The sequence below is a fragment of the Chiloscyllium plagiosum genome, unplaced genomic scaffold (assembly GCF_037043375.1).
Source record: "Chiloscyllium plagiosum isolate Xiang-an unplaced genomic scaffold, Cpla_swu_hap1 HiC_scaffold_19, whole genome shotgun sequence".
NCBI lineage: Eukaryota > Metazoa > Chordata > Chondrichthyes > Orectolobiformes > Hemiscylliidae > Chiloscyllium > Chiloscyllium plagiosum.
This window is the reverse complement of record NW_028270157.1, coordinates 35,786,720-35,811,440: the sequence shown is the minus strand read 5'-3', so window position 1 is coordinate 35,811,440 and position 24,721 is coordinate 35,786,720. Positions and strand designations below refer to the sequence as shown.

General features: G+C 41.4%; 1 protein-coding gene across 7 annotated transcripts in view; it reads left to right on the top strand.

Moving 5' to 3' along the window:
• foxp2 (forkhead box P2) overlaps window positions 1–24,721 on the top strand; it is a 795,054-nt gene that overhangs the window by 13,780 nt on the left and 756,553 nt on the right. Inside the window, exons 2-3 of one of the 7 annotated variants that reach the window (XM_087997211.1) lie at window positions 8,605–8,842; window positions 8,951–9,039. The exons of 5 other annotated variants lie outside the window; for them this stretch is intronic. The gene's annotated coding sequence lies outside the window, so the exon portion shown is untranslated. The remainder of the gene's footprint in view (window positions 1–8,604; window positions 8,843–8,950; window positions 9,040–24,721) is intronic. One more of the 7 variants, XM_087997214.1, reaches the window with a different exon arrangement.

The window sequence follows — 24,721 nt, the reverse complement described above, 5'->3', positions numbered from 1 at the left end:
CTTCTCCCTAGTGCTAAATTTAGTTGTTGGCATATGGTAGCTCAGATTCAGATTGCAGTTTATGATAAGGGTTATATATGTTTTAAATCAGACAGCTGGAAGATCTTTGTGTTATTGAAATGATATTTCACAATTTAGTATAAGCTACCAGCTAATCAAAAAAGTCTGTTGCAAAAGTTGTAGTGGAATTTATTTGTGTAGTGCATTTGAGAGGAATTTCCTGTTTTCTTAAAAATGATTTTATGAGATTGATATGGTGAACGATTTGGACAATGGAAGTGTTCATAAGATCTGTAAATGTGACGAAAGAGCTTGATATTTTGGAGCAACAGAACTATCAAATATGACCTCTGGAATGTTTTAACCATCGTTGCACAAGCTGGTCACTTTTCAGCAAGTATCCTCTTGGCTAATGTTAGATTACTTACTTGGTTTGTAAGTACTTGAGAAAGAGAAAGAACTAGCCAAACCAATGTATGTTTAGAATCTTCTTTCAGATTCACTTTTTTCTTTTTCAATAGTTGTCTTTCATGTTTCTTACCTTCCAAGCTGGTCACTGTCCCTTTTCATTTCCACTTTATTTTTATTGTCTTGCCTACTTCACATTCTGCTGTTTGAAGTCCTGTGTATGTATCTGCAGGGATGCTGTGCTACACACTTCTTTTTTCTCATAGACTTTTTTTTATTCACCTTCTTCCCTCCCCCTTTCACTCTCCAGCATTCAGGTGACACCAGGAACCATCTTGCATGATTTTGATATGTACAAATCAAGGTTATATTTAAGAAACCTTCAAAAATGTGTATTAGTAATTTCACTGGATTAGTAATCCAGAGCCCCAGATTGGTGTTCCTAAGGCATGGATTTGAATTCCAGCCTGGCAACTGGTGGAATTTAAATTACGAATTCAATTAAATTGAATTCAATAAAAATCTGGAATAAAAACTTAATCTAATGATGGCCATGTAATCACAGTTTCTTGTCATTCAAACTCATCTGCTTCATTAATGTCCTTTAGGGAAAGAAATGTGCCATCCATAGCCAATCTGGTTTACATATGAGCCAAGACCCACAATAATGTGGTTGACCCTTACCTGCCATCTGAGCAACTAGAGATAGGCAATGAATGTTGTTCTGGCCAGTGATGCCCACTTTCCATTAATAAATAAAAAAGGAAAGAGAACTTTCCTGTTTAATGTCTTCTCTTACAAATGGCAGGGTTTTTTAAAATTTATATATTCTTCTCTTTGGATATATAAGACATGGAGCATTTTGCAAGATTCTGAAATACAGATGGATAGCAAACAAAAAAGACAGATGAGTGTTTGGAAGTGAGAGCAGAAGGGGTTTTCCTGGTGTTTTGGATTGCAGGGAAAGAATATAGGAGCTGGTCATTCAGCCCTTCTGAGCATGTCTGCCATTAAGTTCGATCATAAATCATCCATGTTGTTCTTGCTTAACACACATGTGTATTGAAGAAAGTGACAATGTGGGGATGCTGAATGAATAAGTTGCAAAACAGTGGAAAAAATAGTTGGAATTTTCTGGAAATGTGTTTTTAGCATCCATTTGAACAAGGTAGAAAATGCTTCTTGGTTTGTCTGTGTGCCTGTCTCCATTCCACATTTCCCACCCCAAATTTCTACATGATTGTTTCTTTACACTTTTTCCCCCTTATACATGGTGCGAGTTTGCCTCCAGCAGGATATTTTGCGTAATGTGGCAATGCTGATGTTAGCTCCTGTAACATAAGAAACTGAGTGTATGTACCATGATATTGAAGAATCCAACAGACATTTATTGCAACTAATGAATGTACAAACACTACAGTCCTCAGGCATATAGTGTCTGAGTTAATATTAAGCAATTATGTTTTACAGAGGAGCAAGCTTCCAGTAGAGTGTCATTTTTCAGATGATCCAAGATGAGATGAAATATGAGATCTTTGCATTAGAGCATGTGACCCGAGGATACAGTGATGTCATGAGCATGTTTCTTAAAGATGTATTGACTGTGAAATCTAACATGGGACATAGGTTCTGATAGCAGATGAAGAAAATGTCCTTTGCCCACAGTCGAATACCATTAATTCTAATTGATCTAGCCAAGAGGGTTTGGTTAAGAAAAAGAAGGAAGCATATGTCAGGTATAGACAGGATAGATCAAGTGAATCCTTAGAGTATAAAGAAAGTAGGAGTATACTTAAGATGGAAATCAGGAAGGCAAAATGGGGACATGAGATAGCTTTGGCAAATAGAATTAAGGAGAATCCAAAGGGCTTTTACAAATATATTAAGGACAAAAGGGTAACAAGGGAGAGAATAGGGCCCCTCAAAGATCAGCAAGGCGGCCTTTGTGTGGAGCCACAGAAAATGGGGGAGATACTAAATGAATATTTTGCATCAATATTTACTGTGGAAAAGGATATGGAAGATATAGACTGTAGGGAAATAGATGGTAGCATCTTGCAAAATGTCCAGATTACAGATGAGAAAGTGCTGGATGTCTTGAAACGGTTAAAGGTGGATAAATCCCCAGGACCTGATCAGGTGTACGCTCGAACTCTGTGGGAAGCTAGACAAGTGATTGCTGGGCCTCTTGCTGAGATATTTGTATCGATAGTCACAGGTGAGGTGCCGGAAGACTGGAGGTTGGCAAACGTGCTGCCACTGTTTAAGAAGGGTGGTAAGGACAAGCCAGGGAACTATAGGCCAGTGAGCCTGACCTCGGTAGTGGGCAAGTTGTTGGAGGGAATCCTGAGGGACAGGATGTACATGTATTTGGAAAGACAAGGACTGATTAGGGATAATCAGCATGGCTTTGTGCGTGGGAAATCATGTCTCACAAACTTGATTGAGTTTTTTGATGAGGGCAGAGCAGTAGATGTAATCTATATGGACTTCAGTAAGGCATTCAACAAGGTTCCCCATGGGAGACTGATTAGCAAGGTTAGATCTCGTGGAATACAGCGAGAACTAGCCATTTAGAAACAGAACTGGCTCAAAGGTAGAAGACAGAGGATGGCGGTGGAAGGTTGTTTTTCAAACTGGAGGCCTGTGACCAGTGGAGTGCCACAAGAATCGATGCTGGGCCCTCTACTTTTTGTCATTTACATAAATGATTTGGATGAGAGCATAAGAGGTACAGTTAGTAAGTTTGCAGATGACACCAAAATTGGAGGTGTAGTGGACAGTGAAGAGGGTTACCTCAGATTACAACAGGATCTGGACCAGATGGGCTGAGAAGTGGCGGATGGAGTTTAATTCACATAAATGCAAGGTGCTGCATTTTGGGAAAGCAAATCTTGGCAGGACTTATACACTTAATGGTAAGGTCCGAGGGAGTGTTGCTGAACAAAGAGACCTTGGAGTGCAGGTTCATAGCTCCTTGAAAGTGGAGTCGCAGGTAGATAGGATAGTGAAGAAGGCGTTTGGTATGCTTTCCTTTATTGGTCAGAGTATTGAGTACAGGAGTTGGAAGGTTATGTTGCGGCTGTACAGAACATTGGTTAGGCTACTGTTGGAATATTGTGTGCAATTCTGGTCTCCTTCCTATCGGAAGGATGTTGTGCAACTTGAAAGGTTTCAGAAAAGATTTACAAGAATGTTGCCAGGGTTGGAGGATCTGAGCTACAGGGAAAGGCTGAACAGGCTGGGGCTGTTTTCCCTGGAGTGTCGGAGGCTGAGGGGTGGCCTTATAGATGTTTACAAAATTATGAGGGGCATGGATAGGATAAATAGGCAAAGTCTTTTCCCATGGGTTCGGGGAGTCCAGAACTAGAGGGCATAGGTTTAGGGTGAGAGGGGAAAGATATAAAAGAGACCTAAGAGGCAACTTTTTCACGCAGAGGGTGGTATGTGTATGGAATGTGCTGCCAGAGGATGTGGTGGAGGCTGGTACAATTGCAACATTGAAAAGGCATTTGGATGGGTATATGAATAGGAAGGGTTTGGAGGGATATGGGCTGGGTGCTGGCAGGTGGGACTAGATTGGGTTGGGATGTCTGGTCAGCATGGACGGGTTGGACCGAAGGGTCTCTTTCCATGCTGTACATCTCTATGACTCTAATTGTACTTCATATAGAAATATATAAAACCAGCATTTTGATTAGCAACCGGAACAGCAATTCAATCCAACCCTAATTTTACCTAATAATTACTTTGAACTTCCTGACCTTAAAGGAACATGTCTTCACTTTCGCAGCAGGATATTATATTAATGGTAAGTGGAATCATCCTTCCAAAATGATGTGTCATCTAACTTGCTAAGAGAAGTGCCAGAGAAGATTTGCTGATACTATATTCATTATCTGACATGTGAACATTTCCAATGGAAATTCTAATGTTAAAATGTGAGTGACGTAAAACCAAAAACAAGCAAGAATAAGGGAAACTTGAAATATAAACATGAAATTCTGCAAATGCTTGGAAGGTCAGGTATGGGAATGGAAATTGTTTCAGGTAAATGACCTTTGAGTATAACAGTTCTATTTCTGTTTATATTTTGGTTAAAATAACAATGGGCTGGGTTTTATGTTCCACCCACTGGTGGAAGAGTGGGAAGGAGACAATATTTTGTGGCAATCCACAAAAGGACGACATTTGCACCCCATTCCCAAGGCTGTACCTCCACTTTAAAGCTCCCCTAGCCTCTTTAACTTGTTTCCACACTCCCTCCCAACACATATACAAACTGACCCTGAACTGCTAAAATGCTGCCAGGCAGCCGGTCATCATTTTGGATGGGATGATGGGGACCACGGCTTCTTGTGAAGTCCAGTCCATTGCTTATTGGCTTCACTTATTTGTAACTATAAACTGTTACACCACTAGATGGTGCTCAAATGAGTATTTCATTGTTAGATGACACTACTGTTGTGACACCCCAACAGGTGTTCTGCTGTGTTCCCCACAAATCTCTCCATATGCTTTCAAAAGATATTTGGGGTATTTTTAAGTGACTGAAATTTGTAATGCACAAATAAGCTTTTAAATTTGTTTTTAAATCAAAGAAGTTGCATATTTCACAATTTTAGGATTACATCCTCCATTGAATTTGACCTTTTTTTGTGTGTTCTATTAGCTGTTACCCATTACGTGATTGTCATCTGAGTAGAATCTCCTGTGATGCAAGCTTCAGTAGAGGACTTGAGCACATAGGTGTAAAACTTGTGGATTGTCCACTTTTAGATACTGCTTGGAGTCTTGTGGCCCCAGTTTAGCAGGAAGTATGTGCGTGCTTCTGGCCAGCAGTCTGCCACCTGACATATGACCTTGCCAAATACAAGGAGACCTTTACTGATATCCCAAAAAGCTATTAGTCACTTTGTACACGCACAGGATTTTAATGTCTATTTGAGGATCCGTAGATGATTGGTATCAATCTTGCTTCTGTTTGGTCACCCTTGTTCCCTGATTGAACCCTGGCCTCCCTTGTGCTCCCGAAGTAATTGTTGGCCCAAATCTGTGATTTGTTCCCAACCTCGAATCCCTGATATCGATCTGCCTTCTGCTTCTAGTTCCAAGCCTTTATTTCATCCTCTCAAACCAGATTCCAAACCCTGGATCTGAGGGTTGTCGTGATGCTAACAGGTACTTCTGAGAACATCAGCATGAATCTGGGACACAATATATTCAAGCTGCTTGGAGCAGAAAGCTATCTTTAAATCACGAGTAGTTAATGAGGACAGAATAGTTGTGGATGTCCATTTTCTTGAACATGATGCTGAGGGGGAAGCTTACAGTGTCTGGAAAAAGGAACCAGTTTCTAATGTAAGCTGACATGGGACTGGAAATAAAAGTACAAGTGACCAACTGGATATTGGGCATAGAGTCAGGGAATAGAAGGTAGTATTGATACATGAGATAAGTTTAGAGAGGAATGATTCGAGCTGCAAACTAGAAAAGGACACACTCACTGCCATGGTGGAAAGAGTACTTGGGTGTGATTGGCTACATGGAAAATGGGAAGTGGATAAGGAGCAACCCTACTTGATTGACAAAAAATCCATAGTTTGCACATTCTTGATGCTAAAGATGAAGGTGAAATGGGGAAAAGCTTTAAGAAGTCAATTTTGAATGAAAAAAACTTGCATTAATTCTGCCTCTCGGATAATTTTAGAATAGTGAGTGGTTTTGGTGTGGAAACATACCACTTGATGTAATCAACGTGGATCTGGAGATGAATAGTTGAACTGTTTACAGAAGATGTGCTCAAATATTATTTCCCTTAAACTTGAGAAAATAAATGTGGAACCTTTATAAATGTGGAACAGGGGATGGGAATTGGTAACTGTGATGCCTCTGATAGGGGTGAGGGCCATGAAGGTGTAGGTGAAGTAGTTACCTTTGTAACTGTTAATTTATTTCCTTTAGTGAGTGAAGAACTAAAGGATAGGTGGTTAGAAGTTTCAGCATGTAGTTTTAGAAAACATGTTGGAATAGGGTTTTCCACAGATTGGTTACTCTGCCTTCTGCAGATCTCTGCACCAACGTGGATAGTGAAGGATACATGTAAGTGTTTGGAGCTGGCCGTACTGTTTATGTACCCAGGGAAAAAGTGACGACTGCAGATGCTGGAGATCAGAGCTGAAAATGTGTTGCTGGAAAAGCGCAGCAGGTCAGGCAGCATCCAAGGACAGGAGAATCGACGTTTTGGGCATGAGCCCTTCTTCAGGAATGAGGAAAGTGTGTCCAGCAGGCTAAGATAAAAGGTAGGGAAGAGGGACTTGGGGGGAGGGGCGTTGGAAATGCGATAGTTGGAAGGAGGTTAAGGTGAGGGTGATAGGCCGGAGTGGGGGTGGGGGCGGAGAGGTCAGGAAGAAGATTGCAGATTAGGAAGGCAGTGCTGAGTTCGAGGGATTTGACTGAGACAAGGTGGGGGGAGGGGAAATGAGGAAACTGGAGAAATTGGAGTTCATCCCTTGTAGTTGGAGGGTTCCTAGGTGGAAGATGAGGCGCTCTTCCTCCAACCGTCGTGTTGCTATGGTCTGGCGATTGAGGAGTCCAAGGACCTGCATGTCCTTGGTGGAGTGGGAGGGGGAGTTGAAGTGTTGAGCCATGGGGTGGTTGGGTTGGTTGGTCCGGGTGTCCCAGAGGTGTTCTCTGAAATGTTCCGCAAGTAGGCGGCTTGTCTCCCCAATATAGAGGAGGCCACATCGGGTGCAGCGGAGGTGCAGGTGAATTTGTGGCGGATATGGAAGGATCCCTTGGGGCCTTGGAGGGAAGTAAGGGGAGAGGTGTAGGCGCAAGTTTTGCATTTCTTGCGGTTGCAAGAACAAATGCAAAACTTTCGCCTACACCTCCCCCCTTACTTCCCTCCAAGGCCCCAAGGGATCCTTCCATACTCGCCACAAATTCACCTGCACCTCCACACACATCATCTATTGCATCCGCTGCACCCGATGTGGCCTCCTCTATATTGGGTAAGGCGGCTGAGAGATAAATAGGAGGGTGGGAGTGTGTGGGAATTTAGCTGGGAATGCGATGGGTAGATGCAGGTGAGGGGTGATGGTGATAGATTGGAGGGGGGTGGAGTGGATATATAGGAAGGAAGATGGACAGCTAATACAATTCAAGAGGGTGGTGCTGAGTTGGAGGGCTAGATCAGGGATGAGGTGGAGGGAGGGGAGATGAGGAAACTGGTGAAGTTGATGTTGATGCCGTGTGGTTGGAGTGTGCCAAGGCGGAAGGTGAGGTGTTCTTCCTCCAGGCATTGGGTGGCTTGGATTTGGTGGTGGAGGAGGCCCAGGACTTGTCCTTGGCAGAATGGGAGAGGGAGTTATCTCTCAGCCCCCTTACTCCCTCCCCCACCAAACATTCCTGATGAAGGACTTCCGCTCGAAACATCAATTCTCTTGCTACTCGGATGCTGCCTGACCTGCTGGGCTTTTCCAGCACCACACTTTTTGACTCTCATCTCCAGCATCTGCAGTCCTCACTTTCTTTCCACAGATGCTGCCAGTCCTGCTGAGTTTCTCCAGTAATTTCTGTTTTTGGGTCATATTGAAGTTGCCAGGTTGTGATTAGTGTGGTGCTGGAAGGCTTAGTGGTTTGGTCCCAACTATTCACAATTTATATCAATGAATTGGGTATTACATCTAATAATTATAAGTTTATGGATGACAAAATTAGGTGAAACTGAGAGATAAAATGAGAATGCAGAAGCGATCCAACAAGGTTTGGAGAGACTGATTGGGCAAATATTTGGCACATGAATACAATTTGGAAAGATGTGAGGTTATCTCTGGGAGAGAAAACAAATATGGAGTATTTCTTAAATGGACTTAGCCTGGGATGTGGTGAACATCAAGGGATTTGAGTGTTATTGTTCATGTGTCTCTGAAAATAGGTATACAGGTGTAGCAACCAGTTAAGAAGCCAAACGGTTTGATGGTCTGTATTACAGGAGAATTTGTACACAGGAGCAGAGATGTCTTATTGCGATAATGTACTGTGTGCATTTTTGGTCTTCTTACCTATGGAAGGATACACTTGCCATAGAGCAGTCCAACAAATGTTCACTAGACTAACTTTTGTGATGGAGACATTGTATTATGAAGAAAGATTTTTTAAATTAAATACCCTGACCTTTGTTCTCTTGTTTAGGAAAACAAGAGATGATCTCATTCAAACATAGAAAATTCTTATAGGGTTCGACAAGGTGGATGCAGGAAGAATGTTTCGCCTGGCTAGGTTCTCCAGAACCAGGGAACATGATTTCAATAAGAGGCAAACCATTTAGGACTAAGATGAGGAGCAATTTCTTAACACGCAAAGTGGTGAATCTTTGGAATTCTCTGCCACAGAGGACTACGAAGGCTCCATCGTTGGGCTTGTGAAACTGGTATATTTTACATATTAATCAAGTAAAAGTAGCAGATCAACCATGATCTCATTGGTGGAGTGGCTGAAAGTGCTGAATGACCTATGTCTCCTATTTCCTGTGTTCCAGGTTCTCACATGTTCCCCTGTATGGTGATACCTCCTGTAGTCCTGCCAAGCACAAGATCTTCCCAATAGAGTTATAATCCCACACCTCTGGTACGGCATGACTGTGAGTCTTCCTGCACCAACCTGTCCTCAGTTTTGAGTGTTCCACTCTGGTAATTTCTCCATTTCCCCTCCCAAAGTAACAGTAAATGTTGTGGGACATTTGGTGAAGTAGGATTTGCTCCTTCTGTAACTATGCTGGTTGCCATTTACTAAATTAATTTTTATGCTGAAAATGCTGAAAATCTGAAATAAAACATAATACTGATAGTAGTAGGTGTGGATACTTCTGTGGAGAGAAAAAAAATAATGCTTCACCTCAGTGACCTTTGATGGATATTTTTCAGTTCAGTCGTGTTCTGATGAAAGCTTATTGATCTGAAACGTTAGCTCTCTTTCTCCACAAATGCTGTCAGACCTGTTGAAAGTGTTTCGAACATTTTGTAGTTTTGTTATTATTTTCAAATCTCTCTCTTTGATTTTCTCTTGAATGTGGACAGTGCTGGCTCCCTGCCTGGCTGCACTACATCATAAAAGGCTTTTTCCTTAAGCTGCCGCATGCAGTGCTTATGCTGATGGTTGAACAGGGAATTACAGGAATTTCATGGAATAACAATAGCTGCGAGTGTCCAGGTTGGATGGTGTATGACCCATGCAGGAACTTGCAGATCATGAGTTGACATAACATTGATGCCTTTGACTTTTTCAGTGGAGTTGCCGGGCATGGAGGTGCTATTGAATAACTATGTTTAGTGAGTTGTTGCAGTGCCTCTTGTAAGTAGTTGCTGCCCCCGTCACACCATTACCAGCTGGGGGTGTACTTATCTCTTGTGATAGCCCTAACTAACTGAACAGGAAATTTTTTAGTTCACATTTCTGGACGACTTTGATAATTCCTAATTCATATTATGTTGGTTGAGACCCCCTTTTGATTATTATGATCCTTATGTTTGTATACACCAATCTTTTTTTTTGAAGGGTAACTGTCATTCTTGTTTTATCCTGGTCATCTACAGCAAACATTTGAAGAATTTCTACCATACTTTTATATAAAGTTAGGAAATTATGGTGTACTGTCAGGACTACTTTCACTTCCCAGTTGACCTGGGCTCAGACTGTGTCACCTTTCTCCTAAAGGAGTCTATTTTTCTGGAATATTGTAATCCCATGTATGATATATTGTCTCCAAATCAAGGGTCAAGAAATGTTTATGAAAATCTCTATGACACCATAGTTCCCAATTGACTCAACAACCTTGACTTCAGCTTTCTTGTTATGAATGTCTCTGTCATGCATATTCATGGACTTCAATATGTCAAGTCTATCCCTCACAGTATTCCCACCGACTTTTAGTAAGCAAAAGAATAATAGATTGAGAATAATAGAGATTGTAAGTCAATACTTTTAAACACATTAAAAAAAAGTGAACATCCATTTTGTAAAGTGTCTTATTGAAATTCGTGCTTTAGACTGCATTTGAAAGACATAAACTGAATATTAAAATAAAATGTAAGTTTCTTTGCAGCTAATAGTAAATGACCCTTGGGAACTGCTTGATTGATCTTTTAAGCTTTTGCTCAGTGAGTTCGTAAACAATACTGGTCACGTTTGCTTCCAATCGAACTAAACTGATTGAGCTCTTCTGCACAACTTCTCAGGATTAGTTTTGTTTTGGAAGTCACATGTCTTCCTGTTTGAGATACAATTGGAAATATTGCTCCAAGGGTGAAATCATTCACCATTCCCCTGGGGAATTTGGTGATAGGACACATTTAATTAGCCAGCAAGGTGGTGGCTGTGGAATGCATGGATAGCCTTCCTGCCCTACTGCCAGTTGAAGTCTGTTGGTAGGCAAGTAATGCCAATATAAAGGCCTCACTTTTCCATTACTACTGTTGATCCAGCCGTGGTCAGATGTTCGCCTTGCAGTTAACATAACCAGCAAAGCCTGGCGCATTTTCTTCAGGCTCCTGGTAGTTTGTACAGGTCACTTATTTACATGCATCAAGTGATTGATCAGATGTCCCAGTAGTAGAGAGTGGATGAAAAACTGACGAGTGCTGGCCCTGACCTTGCTGATGATCCACCTCTCACCTCCCTGTAACCTTGACTTGTGAAACCCCCCCGATATCACTCAGCTATGTATGGGTCTGTCCTCAATCTGAGGCCTAAGCTGGGCAATGGCTTCATTCTAAGAGGCTGCCAAGCACTGAAGAAATTCACACTGATTGATGGCAGTTCTTGGCAGGTGAGACTTCTACCCACTCGTACTTGCTCTCGGGGAAGGTCTGTTGCTGGCCCATCATTTGTGCAAAATGTAACAGGTCTTCTTGAAAATATATACCACAGAGCCAACAGACAGATCCCCATTAGATGCACAAAATTCGAGTTTGCCCATTCTCTCCGTGTCTGCATGGGTTTCCTCCGGGTGCTTCGGTTTCCTCCTACAGTCCAAAGGATGTGCAGATCAGATGAATTGGCCGTGTTAAATTGCCCATAATATTAGGTGCATTAGTCAGAGGGAAATGGATTTGGGTGGTTACTCTTCGGAGGGTCGGTGTGGACTGGTTGGGCCTAAGGGCCTGTTTCCATGCTGTAGGGAATCTAATCTAATCTAATTATCAATAGTGTCAGCTTTGACATTTTCTCTGATTCTTTTTTGAATCAGCAAACACAAAATTGAAAATAAGTGGTTGAATTTTCTTTCCAATTATCAATTTTGACCCTCCCACTCCAGTACATGTTGACTCCTTGGGGCGGCATGGTGGCTCAATGGTTTGCACTGCTGCCTCACAGCACCAGGGTCCCAGATTCAATTCCAGCCTTGGGCGAATGTCTGTGTGGAGTTTGCACATTCTTCCCATGTCTGCGTGGGTTTCCTCGAGGTGCTCCGGTTCCATCCCACAGTCCAAAAGATGTGCCACTCAGGTGAATTGGCCATTCTAAAATTGCTCTTAGTGTTAGGTGTATTAGTTAGAGGAAAATGGGTCTGGGTGGGTTACTCTTCGGAGGGTCGGTGTGGACCTCTTGGGCCAAAGGGCCTGTTTCCACACTGTAGGGACTCTAATCTAATCTAAATATTATTTCACAGGAAAATGTGAATCATTGATGGATTGTAGAACTGTAGAATGGCAGTCAATGAGTCCAATCCTGTCCCCAGCTGATGTCCATTCCTGACTGGTTGCAGTAGGAGTTACCAGATGCCAATCTGAAGCAGGAATTCTAGTTTTTTTCATTTTCGTTTTAATGCAGTGGCATTTTGACCATTTTACTGCTTCTCTCACTTCCTCAGCTATGATTTGCCTTGTCTGGATGTCACAGCTGCTCATTGGACTGAGCCAGCAGGGATCCCTGTAAATGCCTTTTTTATTAACATCAGTCGACTTGTATTGTCCTGGCAAGCTGACAGGTACTCAATTGTCATGCTGGAATTTGCAGATTCTAATTTTTATCCCCAACCATTTTGTATCTTTGCTCCCTCCCTTCCTTCATTCACTTCTTTGCCTGTCTAAATAAACCTGATCTAATTTAAATCACCTGCTCCTGAGGGTTCACTCCTTACCCTGAGATCAGGGGAAATGGACTTTTATTAAGCTTACTTATTAAAGATATATGGTTTCTTTTCTTCCTTAAAAATGTTAGTATTATCACATAGTCGGTAGAAGATTGATTGATTGAAAAAGCACTCGAGATTTTGATGATCTCTGGATAACATGTTTAACCCAGGAGTTATCAAGATGAACAGTACAACCTTAATAAGTAGCATCACAATAGTCATTATCCTATTAATCTCTGCCAAATGACTCTAACCTGCCAAATTACTGTCAGTAAATTAATTTTGACAGGGGTTAAAAGGAAGCAGCATCTTAAATGATAATCTAAATTAACATTCAGAAATAAACCTTGCATGTTTACAAATATATTTTGTGAAACTCAACATAACAGATTTCCGTTCCGTGGTAGGATTTGTTTTGAGAAATGATTCTGATGTATTGTCTATTCCTGTTGAGCTGGACACCAATATTTGTATTTTTGTAGTTAAAATAAGTGTGTAATTATGGACTTCATTATACTTGCTGCTATTTTAAGTTGCTCTTATGTGAGTTCAGTTTTTAATAAGTGACCATCTGCAGTGATATTCAGAATGACTATTGTTTGCTTAGGTTGGAACTTAGGAGACCTGCAATCATGATTTGACTTGCAGCACCGCAGAACATATCTGACAGAACCATAGACTCGTGGAAAACTGAGTGTAAAATGCTGTTGTTGGGACAAGGGATCTAGATCTAACAACATAAATTTGGATATTATTATAACTGAATATGAATTAAAATTGTATTCTGGCATAGTGCTAAGAAAAAAGAATGAGAAACATTGCTTACATAACCTTGTAGAATACTTTTCATAGCATGGAGACAGACCCTTCAGTCCAACTCACCCAGGCAGACCAGATATCCCAACCCAACCTAGTCCCACCTGCCAGCACCCGGCCTATATCCCTCCAAACCCTTCCTATTCATTTACCCATCCAAATGCCTTTTAAATGTTGCAATTGTACCAGCCTCCACCACTTCCTCTGGCAGCTCATTCCATACACACATCACCCTCTGCATTAAAGATTTGCCCCTTAGGTCCCTTTCATATCTTTCCCCTCTCACCCTTAAACCTATGCCCTCTCGTTCCCACCCCAGGGAAAAGACTGTCTATTTACCCTATCCATGCCCCTCATAATTTTGTAAACCACTATAAGGTCACCCCTCAGCCTCTGATACTCCAGGGAAAACAGCCCCAGCCTGTTCAGCCTTTCCCTATAGCTCAAATCCTCCAACCCTGGCAACATCCTTGTACATCTTTTCTGAACCCTTTCAAGTTTCACAACATCTTTCAGATATGAAGGAGACCAGAATTGCACGCAATAATCCAACAGTGGCCTAACCAATGTTCTGTACAGCCACAACATGACCTCCCAACTCTGGTACTCGATACTCCGACCAATAAAAGAAAGCATACCAAATGGCTTCTTCACTATCCTATCTACCTGTGACTCCACTTTCAAGGAGCTATGAAGCTGCACTCCAATGTCTCTTTGTTCAGCAATGCTCCCTAGGACCTTACCATTAAGTGTATAAGTCCTGCTAAGATTTGCCTTCCCAAAATGCAGCACCTCACATTTATCTGAATTAAACTCCATCTGCCAGTTCTCAGCCTAATGGCCCATCTGAGGTAACCTTCTTCGCCGTCCACTACACCTCCAATTTTGGTGTCATCTGCAAACTTACTAACTGTACCTCTTATGCTCGCGTCCAAATCATTTATGTAAATGACAAAAAGTAGAGGACCCAGCACCAATCCTTGTGGCACTCCACTGGTCTGAAAAACCCTCTGTCTTCTACCTTTGAGCCAGTTCTGTTTCCAGATGGCTAGTTCTCCCGTTATTCCACGAAATCTAACCTTCATAACCAGTCTCCCATAGGGAACCTTATCGAATGTCTTACTGAAGTCCATATAGATCACATCTACCACTCTGCCCTCATCAATCCTCTTTGTTACTTCTTCAAAAAACTCAATCAAATTTGTGAGACATGATTTCCCACGCACGAAGCCATGTTGACTATCCCTAATCAGTCCTTGCCTTTCCAAATACATGTACATCCCGTTCCTCAGAATTCCCTCCAAATACTTGCCCACCACTGACGTCAGGCTCACTGTTCTATAGTTCCCTGGCTTATCCTTACTCACCTTCTTAAAGAGTGGCACCATGTTAGCAAACCTACAGTCTTACAGCACCTCACCTGTGACTATCGATGATACAAATATCTCAGCAAGAGGCCCAGCAATCACTTTTCTAGCTTCCCACAGAGTTCTAGGATACACCTGATCAGGTCCTGGGGATTTATTCACCTTTATGCGTTTCAAGACATCCAGCACGTCCTCCTGTGTAATATGGGCATTTTGCAAGGTGTCACTCTTTAGTTCACTATTTTCTATATCTTCCATATCCTTTTCCACAGTAAATACTGACGCGAAATATTCATTTAGTATCTCCCCCATTTTCTGCGGCTCCACATAAAGGCAGCCTTGCTGATATTTGAGGGGACCTATTCTGTCCCTAGTTACACTTTTGTTCTTAATGTATTTGTAAAAACCCTTTGGATTCTCTTTTACTTTATTTGCCAAAGCTATTTCATGTCCCCTTTTTGCCCTCCTGATTTCCCTCTTAAGTATACTCCTACTGCCTTTATAATCTTCTAAGGATTCACTCGATCTATCCTGTCTATACCTTACATATGCTGCTTCTTTTTCTTTACCAAACCCTCAATTTCTTCAGTCATCCAGCATTCCCTATCCCTACCAGCCTTTCCTTTCACCCTAACAGGAATATATTTTCTCTGGACTCTCGTTATCTCATTTCTGACGGCTTCCCATTTTCCAACAGTCCCTTTACCTGCGAACATCTGCCCCCGATCACTTTTTGAAAGTTCTTGCCTAATACCGTCAAAATTGGCCTTTCTCCAATTTAGAATTTCAACTTTTAGATCTGGTCTATCCTTTTCCATTACTATTTTAAATCTAAAAGAATTATAGTCGCTAGCCCCAAAGTGCTCCCCCACTGACACCTGTCACCTGCCCTGCCTTATTTCCCAAGAGTAGGTCAAGTTTTGCACCTTCTCTAGTAGGTACATCCACAAACTGAATCAGAAAATTTTCTTGTACACACTTAAAAAAATTCCTCTCCATCTAAACCTTAACACTATGGCAGTCCCAGTCTATGTTTGCCAAGTTAAAATCCCCAACCATAACCATCCTATTATTCTTACAGATAGCTGAGATCCCCTTATAACTTTGTTTCTCAATTTCCCTCTGACTATTAGGGGGTCTATAATACGATCCCAATAAGGTGATCATCCCTTTCTTATTTCTCAGTTCCACCCAAATAAGTTCCCTGGATGTATTTCCAGGAATATCCTCCCTCAGCACAGCTGTAACGCTTTATCAAAAATGCCACTCCCCCTCCTCTCTTGCCTCCCTTTCTATCCTTCCTGTAGCATTTGTATCCCGGAACATTAAGCTGCCAGTCCTGCCCATCCTTGAGCCATGTTTCTGTAATTGCTATGATATCCCAGTCCCATGTTCCTAACCATGCCCTGAGTTCATCTGCCTTCCCTGTTAGGCCCCTTGCATTGAAATAAATGCAGTTTAATTTATCAGTCCTACCTTGTCCCTGCCTGCCCTGACTGTTTGACTCGCTTCTGTTCTCAACTGTACCAGTCTCAAATTGATCTCTTTCCTCACTATCTCCCTGGCTCCCACCCCCACCTTACTAGTTTAAATCCTCCCGAGCAGCTGTAGCAAATCTTCCTGCCAGTATATTAGTCCCCTTCCAATTTAGATGCAAACCATCCTTCTTGTACAGGTCACTTCAACCCCAAAAGAGATTCCAATGGTCCAAAAATGTGAATCCCTCTCCCATACATCAGTTCCTCATCCATGCATTCATCTGCTTTATCCTCCTATTCCTGCCCTCACTAGCTCATAGCACCGGGAATAATCCAGATATTACTATCTCGAGGACCTCCTTTTTAATTTCCTGCCTAACTCTCCGTAATCTCCCTTCAGAATCTCAACCTTTTCTCTTCCTATGTCGTTGATTCCTATGTGGACAATGACCTCTTGCTGGCCCCTCTCCCCCTTGAGAACATTCTGCACCCTCTCTGAGGCATCCTTGATCCTGGCACCAGGGAAGCAACACACCATTCTGATTTTTCGCTGCTGGCCACAGAAATGTCTGTCTGTACCTCGGACTAGAGAGTCCCCTAACACAATTGATCTCTTGGAACCTGACATACCCCTCGTTGCATTAGAGCCAGTGTCAATACCAGAAACTTGCCTTTTCATGCTACGTTCCCCTGAGAATCCATCACCCCCTATATTTTCCAAAACATCATACTTGGTTGAAATAGGTATAGCCACAGAAGGCTCCTGCACTAGCTGCCTACCTCTCTTACCTTTTCTGGAGTTAACCCATCTATGTGACTGTATCTGCGACTTTTACCCCTTCCTATAACTGCCATCCATCACATACTGTTGCTGTTGCAAATTCCTCATCACTTCTAACTGTCTCTCCAACTGATGCATTCGATCTGATAAGATCCACATCCGCATTTATGGCAGTGTTAATCCACAGTAACCCTTAAACTCTTTTTAAACTCCCACATCTGACAAGAATTGCATATCACTCTACTAAAGACCATTTTTGCTCCTTCACAATCTACAGACCCAGAAAATAACACCATCTTATTCAACTACAAAACACTGCCCCTGTTTAAATTAATAGTTATGGCTTATATTTTAAGTTTGAACAAGAGACATATCTCAAAAACTTTTAATCAAGAAAGAACCCACTCTACTTACTCCTGCAGACTTTCTGTAGGTCCCACTTAAAAACAATTAACTTATCTGATTCTGTGCTGTGAATCTCACCCAAACATTTCCTCCAAGATCAATTGTGAATTTCACTGTTTGTTAATTTTCCCAGATGCTCTCCGATGTCCAGCGATACATGAATTCAAACAGCAAAGGCAGTAACTGTGCAGGTTCACTGCTGTGCCAATTTCTTTCTTTTTCTCTCTCTCTCTCTCTCTCTCTCCTGCACTAACCTCACCATGTGCTTACTTTGTCTGTTCTTCTCCCTTTTAAAACTGTTGTTATTTTGACTTTTTTTTTCCAAAGTTCCAAAACAATGCAACGGCACATAAAACAGTAATTGCTGCTCCTGGAATTCAAGGAAATCACCTCCAACACCTAAAATACCTCAATAAAGGAGCAGCAGTTGCAGCCAGAAATTTTTCCCGTCCTCTATCTTGGTTTACCCAGAATCCCAATTCTATTGTGCTTAACAGCCAATCAATCACTTTAAATGAGGACTTGATTCCATTATTAGAAAATTGGCAACCAATTTGTGCATAGTAAGCTTCTACAAACAGAAATTGAATCATGACTAAATACTCTGATTTTAAATGTTATTTGAGAGATGCATATGGGCCAGGATGGTTGTGAGAACTCCTCTGCTTTTCAATAAATAGTACTATTAGGTCTCTTATATTTGCTTCAGAGGTCAGATGGACCTCAGCTCAGGCAATCTGGAAATAGAATCATTGTAGATGGCGATTATGAGGAGCAGAATCAGAAGGAAGTATTTAATAGAATCCCTAACAATGATTTTGTCATTGGATAGAGCATTGAATGAGAAATTACTGAATCTTGTAACAAAGGCAGTGTAATAGTTGTCAGGATCATTAATCTTTGTATATTGGTCCAATCAAATTGCAAAGATAATCTCAAAGATGAGTCTGTGAAATGCTTTTGTGATAGTTTCCTGAAGCAAGATGTTGTGGAGTCAGATAGGATTAAAAGTATTTTAGATCAGGTATTGTGTAATGAGGCAGGATTTATTACTAGCTCGTGACTATTGTAACTATTGACTCGTAAGAGTTAAAGGGCTACTGGGATGCAGTGATCATAATAAAACTGCCTTCCATATTAAGTTTGAAAACCATTTACTGCAATGAGGAACAAGAGCTTAAACTTAGTAAAATTCAATTACATAGGTATGAGGGGAGAGCTGGCTGTAGTTGAGTGGGTAAATGGACTAAATGGTGGTATGTAAATAGAAGAAACATAAAGAAAATTCAGAATGCTCAATAAAGAATACATTTAATTGAAAAACAAAATCCATCTGTTGTTTATGAGGAAGATTAAGGATTGTATCAGATTGAAAGAAGCTTTTTAAGTTGCAACAATAATGTTAAACCTGAGGATTCAGAATGTTTTAGTAGTCATAATAGTGAATTGGCTAGAGATACAGAAACAGTTTTACAAGGATGTAAAACAAAGTGCCGTTGAAGTAAATGATTTTCTCTGAGAGCCTACGATGAGGGAAATGATCACAGGGAATGAAGAAATGGCAGCAACATTGAACAAAGATTTTGCACTGAATTTTCCTGTTACTTTTGGCAAACAATTTTCTTGGGTGAGATTGATGATGGCCAGTCTGCCTTGGAACACATTGACTTTCCTTAGACATCGTCTGCTCTTCAGGTCAATAATAATGTAACCAGCCCATTTGGAGCTGGCTCATGGAATCAAGAGGCAGGACAGGTGGAAGTACTCACTGCGGTTGGGGCTTTGCCATGTTTATATCACAGGATTTATCTCAACCCACTGCCTATCATGAGAGATTTCATAACACCCTAGGTATCATAGACTGACTGAGAGCTTTGAAGTTACCTCACTTTCCATATCTTGCCAAATCCACCAGGGTTGGGCATCATTAATAGAACATAGAACATAGAAAAGTACAGCACAGAATAGGCCCTTTGGCCCACGATGTTGTGCCGAGATTTAATCCTAATGTAAAATATAGTAACAACCTACGCACCCCTCAACTCACTGCTATCCATGTGCATGTCCAGCAGTCACTTAAATCTCCCCAACGACTCTGCTTCCACCACCACCACTGGTAACGCATTCCATGCATTCACAACTCTGTGTAAAAAAACTACCTCTGATGTCTCCTTTATACCTTCCTCCTAATATCTTCAAACTATGACTTCTCATACCAGTCAGTCCTGCCCTGGGGAAAAGTCTCTGGCTATTGACTCTGTCTGTTCCTCTCATTATTTTGTACACCTCTATCAGGTCTCTGCTCTTCCTCCTTCTCTCCAGAGAGAAAAGTCCGAGCCTATTCAACCTTTCTTCATAAGGCAAGCCCTCCAGTCCAGGCAGCATCCTGGTAAGCCTTTTTTGCACCCTCTCCAAAGCCTCTGTATCTTTCCTATAGTAGGGCGACCAGAACTGGACACAATATTCTAAGTGTGGCCTCACCAGGGACTTGTAGAGCTGCAGCAAAACCTCCCAGCTCTTAAACTCTATCCCCCGTTGATGAAAGCCAAAATACCATGTGCTTTCTTAACAACCCTATCCACTTGGCTGGCAACTTTGAGGGATCTATGTACTTGCACACCCAGATCCCTCTGTTTCTCCACACTGCCAAGAATCCTGACTTTAATCCTATATTCAGCATTCGAGTTCAATCTTCCTAAATGCATCACTTCACATTTATCCAGGTTGAACTCTATCTGCCATTTCTCAGCCCAGCTCTGCATTCTGTCTATGTCACGCTGCAGCCTACAGTAGCCCTCTATACTATTGACGACACCTCCAACCTTTGTGTCATCTGCAAATTTACTAACCCACCCAGAACCTCCTCATCCAAGTCATTTATAAAAACTACAAAGAGCAGAAGCCCAAGTACAGAGCCCTGCGGGACACCACTCAACACTGCCCTCCAGGCAGAACACTTTCCATCTACAACCACTCTCTGCCTTCTGTCAGCCAGCCAATTCTGAATCCAGATAGCCAAATCTCCCTGTATCCTATACTTCCTGACTTTATGAATGAGCCTACCATGGGGAACCCTATCAAATGCCTTGCTGAAATCCATATACACCACATCCACTGCTCGACTGTCATCGACCAGTCTTGACATTTCCTCAAAGAACTCAATAAGATTTGTGAGGCATGACCTGCCCCTCACAAAGCCATGCTGACTGCCTTTAATCACACTATGCTTTGCCAAATAGTCATAAATCCTATCCCTCAGAATTCTTTCCAATACTTTGCTGACCACAAATGTAAGACTGACTGGTCTGTAATTTGCCAGCGAATTCCCTATTACCCTTCTTGAAAAGAGGAACAACATTAAGGCATAGTGTCTCGCTTCATGGAGCAGGGAGGGGGATTAGAGACAAAGTTCAATGTGTTGGGTCTCCACATGAGGTGTGAGGAAATTGGTGAAAATTTGTTGTCCGGTAGAGCGAGGTAAAAAAGGGCCTTGAGGTTCCGGGGTGAATAGCAACCAGGTGGAGTGCAGTGCAGATATTGTCCACCATGTTTTACATCCAATCTCCAGATGCAAAGTGCAACTGGAAAATGGCCATGGTCGCGGTCACTGTCAATAACCTTCCCATCATGCCCTCCAACACTGTACTGCCAACTCCCACATGTCTTGAATTTCCTTTTTTGCTGAACTTGTTCTCACCTCTTCATTTCCCTCTGCTTTCCCCTTCCTGCCCTACAGGTCCGCAGCAGACTCAGCAGACCTGAGTTGGTCCAACCAAGAGCTGAGTCCCTGGTCACGATAAGCAAAGTGAACTAAAGACAAGTTGAATGAGTTTAGTTGTTTGCTAGTCTTCATTTCTCCAGTGTAAATGTTGTTTTTGCTTTTATTGGTATTCTTGTGAATTTTCCTGATGAGTGCATGAGCTGTTTCTTTTTAAAATAATTTTTTTATCTGGTAGTAACATGGGAAGATTGATCAAGAGGTCAGGAAATGCATAACACTTGCAAATAAAATTCCAAACACATCAGACCTCCTAAGAAAAACGAACAGAAAGCAGCATGAGTTATACTCTTTTCTGCACCTGAGTTTACCACTAATTAGCACTACTTTATAGTTTTGCAACCATGTATAATTTTCTGCAAATTGGCTCCATATCGTTTATGCTCATCAATAGACTATAGAATGCATAAATTGTGTCATAATATCTCTATTGTTTCTTAATACTAATCAAACAGATTCTGATCTTTATCCTTCCTCTTCACCCTTGTAATTACCTCTTTGATCAACACTTCTATTTTATTTTTTCTTTCCCAATCTTTCCTGTATATATTGTATCTAGTCCTCCACTTTTTAAGCCAGATCTTTATTATCCACAAAACATCACAATTCCATGTGGCAATTTTATTTCTGCAGCTTAGCAACCTTCTTTCCACATTCTACATGTTTACACTCTAAATGAAATTTAGACATATTTCATTCCTTCTTAATCTAACCGCACCTAGTACCTATTTCTTACACTGTGCCAACTGCCTCTCTCAATCCCTTATGCATCTTATTTTGCTTTTCTAATATTACATCCTGGTTCCCATTCCCCTGCCAAGTTATTTTGAACACTTCCCAACAGCACGGTCAAACAACTCATGAGGGTGGTACTTGCTCTGTTGTCTTGCAAACCATCCAGCTTATACAAGTCCTACTTTCTGCAGACATAGTTCCAAACGACCGGCAATCCAAAATTCTCCCTTCCTCCTGGACTCTGTCTCTAGCAACACATTCATTTTCTTCACCTCCCTATTTCTAAACTCACTAGCATATACACTAGAATTAATCCAGTGATTAGTACCTTTTTGATCATCTTCTAACTGATTCATTGTGGCTAATACTTTCTAGTGGGAAAATGACTGGATTCTTTCTCCCTGGAATGGAGAATTGAAGCAGAGGAGATTGAGAATTAAGGTTGAAAAGCAGTTTCTGTTGGAGAACTGAAGTGTGGAATTTTCTCTGTCCCTCAGACTAATTCTTTGATGAGCAGAAGAGCCCCATAAATATTCTCTGTGCAACTGTATTCTGCCAATTGTCAGCATAAAAGGTTAGAACCCACAACCATTTAAACAGTCCAGTTACAATTCCAGCACTGAAAATTTGTTAATAATTGTACTATAGTCAGCCGGCAACTCAGAATCAATTTTCCTGAGAAGACCAGATTTACAATCCCCAATTGCCAACATCTTAATTAAAAATTTTTAACTCATATATTTTTCTGCAATTTTTTAAAGATTGAAATACAGTATGTCTGAAAGACAATTTTAGTTTGCGGCAGTTTGAACAATGTGTTCCACAATATTGTGCCAACAATCTTTGAGACTCTTACATTCTTGAGTTTTTTTAAATTTTGAACTTGTACATAATCATGACAGACTTCTAGTGTAACATAATTTGTTTTATATTGTAAATAGCACCTTTGGAATTGCTAAGAAATGCATAAAATATGGAGACCAGTTTTTTCTTTTCTCCACTGGTTTATCCACGGCTTTTGCCCAATCTCACAATATCACAGAAATCAAGTTCCTGATATGACAACTTGTGTGTTACCTCAGGTAGTTGCCAAACTACTTAAGAAATCTAATTACCATTTAAGTGCAGCATTGTGTGCACGTTGACCAGAAAAAGGCAACAATCAAGATTAAGAGCTTAAAGGGCTTTCCTGATTAAGGGCTTTTGCTCGAAACATCGATTTTCCGGCTTTTCGGGTGCTGCCTGACCTGCTGTACTTTTCCAGCGCCACTCTAATCTAGACTGTGATCTCCAGCATCTGCAGTCCTCACTTTTGCCCAGAGAAAGACAACAGTTCAATGTTTGTGAGAAGATTTGTAGCTCGGGTGCTCGTTGTTGTGGTTCTGTTCGCCGAGCTGGGAATTTGTGTTGCAGACGTTTCGTCTCCTGTCTAGGTGACATCCTCAGTGCTTGGGAGCCTCCTGTGAAGTGCTTCTGTGATGTTGCCTCCGGCATTTGTAGTGGTTTGAATCTGCCGCTTCCGGTTGTCAGTTCCAGCTGTCCATTGCAGTGGTCGGTATATTGGGTCCAGGTCGATGTGCTTATTGATTGAATCTGTGGATGAGTGCCATGCCTCTAGGAATTCCCTGGTTGTTCTCTGTTTGGCTTGCCCTATAATAGTAGTGTTGTCCCAGTAGAATTCATGTTGCTTGTCATCTGCGTGTGTGGCTACGAAGGATAGCTGGTCGTGTCGTTTCGTGGCTAATTAGTGTTCATGGATGCAGATCGTTAGCTGTCTTCCTGTTTGTCCTATGTAGTGTTTTGTTGATTCAAGACAACAGTTGATTCAACACTGTAGAGCTTGTTTTATTGAAATAGAGTGTGGAATATGTTTTGGTAAGTATGACCAATAGATAGTCCCTCTCAAGACATAACCCATTTTCACACTGAGGTGGTAGGATGCTGTGATAAGTGAACTTCAGGATGTACTTAGTAGCTTAAACTTGACATCAAGACAACATTTGACATAATGTGGCATCATGAGCCCTAAGTTGAGATCACTAAGAATCAAAGGGTAATATCATTGTCTGAATCACACAGGAACCACTGAGGTAGCTGTTTGAATTGTTGAAGATTATTCATCTCTGCCCCAGGATATCATTGCAGGAGATAATCAGGGTAGTCTGTCACAGGCCCAACCATCTTCAGCTGCTTCATCAACGATCTTCTCTCCATCATAAGGTCAGAAGTAGAGATGTTTGCTGATAATTTCACAGAGGTTATTTCCATTTTTAAATCCTCAGATTAAAAAAACAGAATATGCCCATGTGCTGCAAGAGCTGGGCAGCATTCAAACTTAGGCTAATATGTGGTGCAAATGTTTCTTTTCACTAAAGTGCCAAAGAATGACCACCAAATGAAAGTTCAACCATTTCCCCTTGACATTAAATGGCAGTAACATCATAAAATTCTCTGGCCTACAGTGTAAAATAAATACACTGACTACAAAAGTTGGCTGAGCCTGGATATTCTTCAGCAAGTGATGCACGCTCTAACTCCATAAAAAATGCACCACCTACAAAGCACAAGTCAGGATGGTTTTGCAAAAGTCTTCACTTATCTGGATGAAGCTCAAAAGCATCCTATTTGATCAGCACCTCCTCCATCACCGAAAATGTTGACTTCACCCACCACAGTTCCACTGCGGCTAGAATAGGGTTCAAAAGACATGAGGGAGGAGAGTGAACTTGCCCTCAGCATCACAAGTAACCCATGAGAGAGTAGAGATGAGAAAATGGGAGTGAAAAATTAAAGAGAAATTGAGCTATACAACATGAA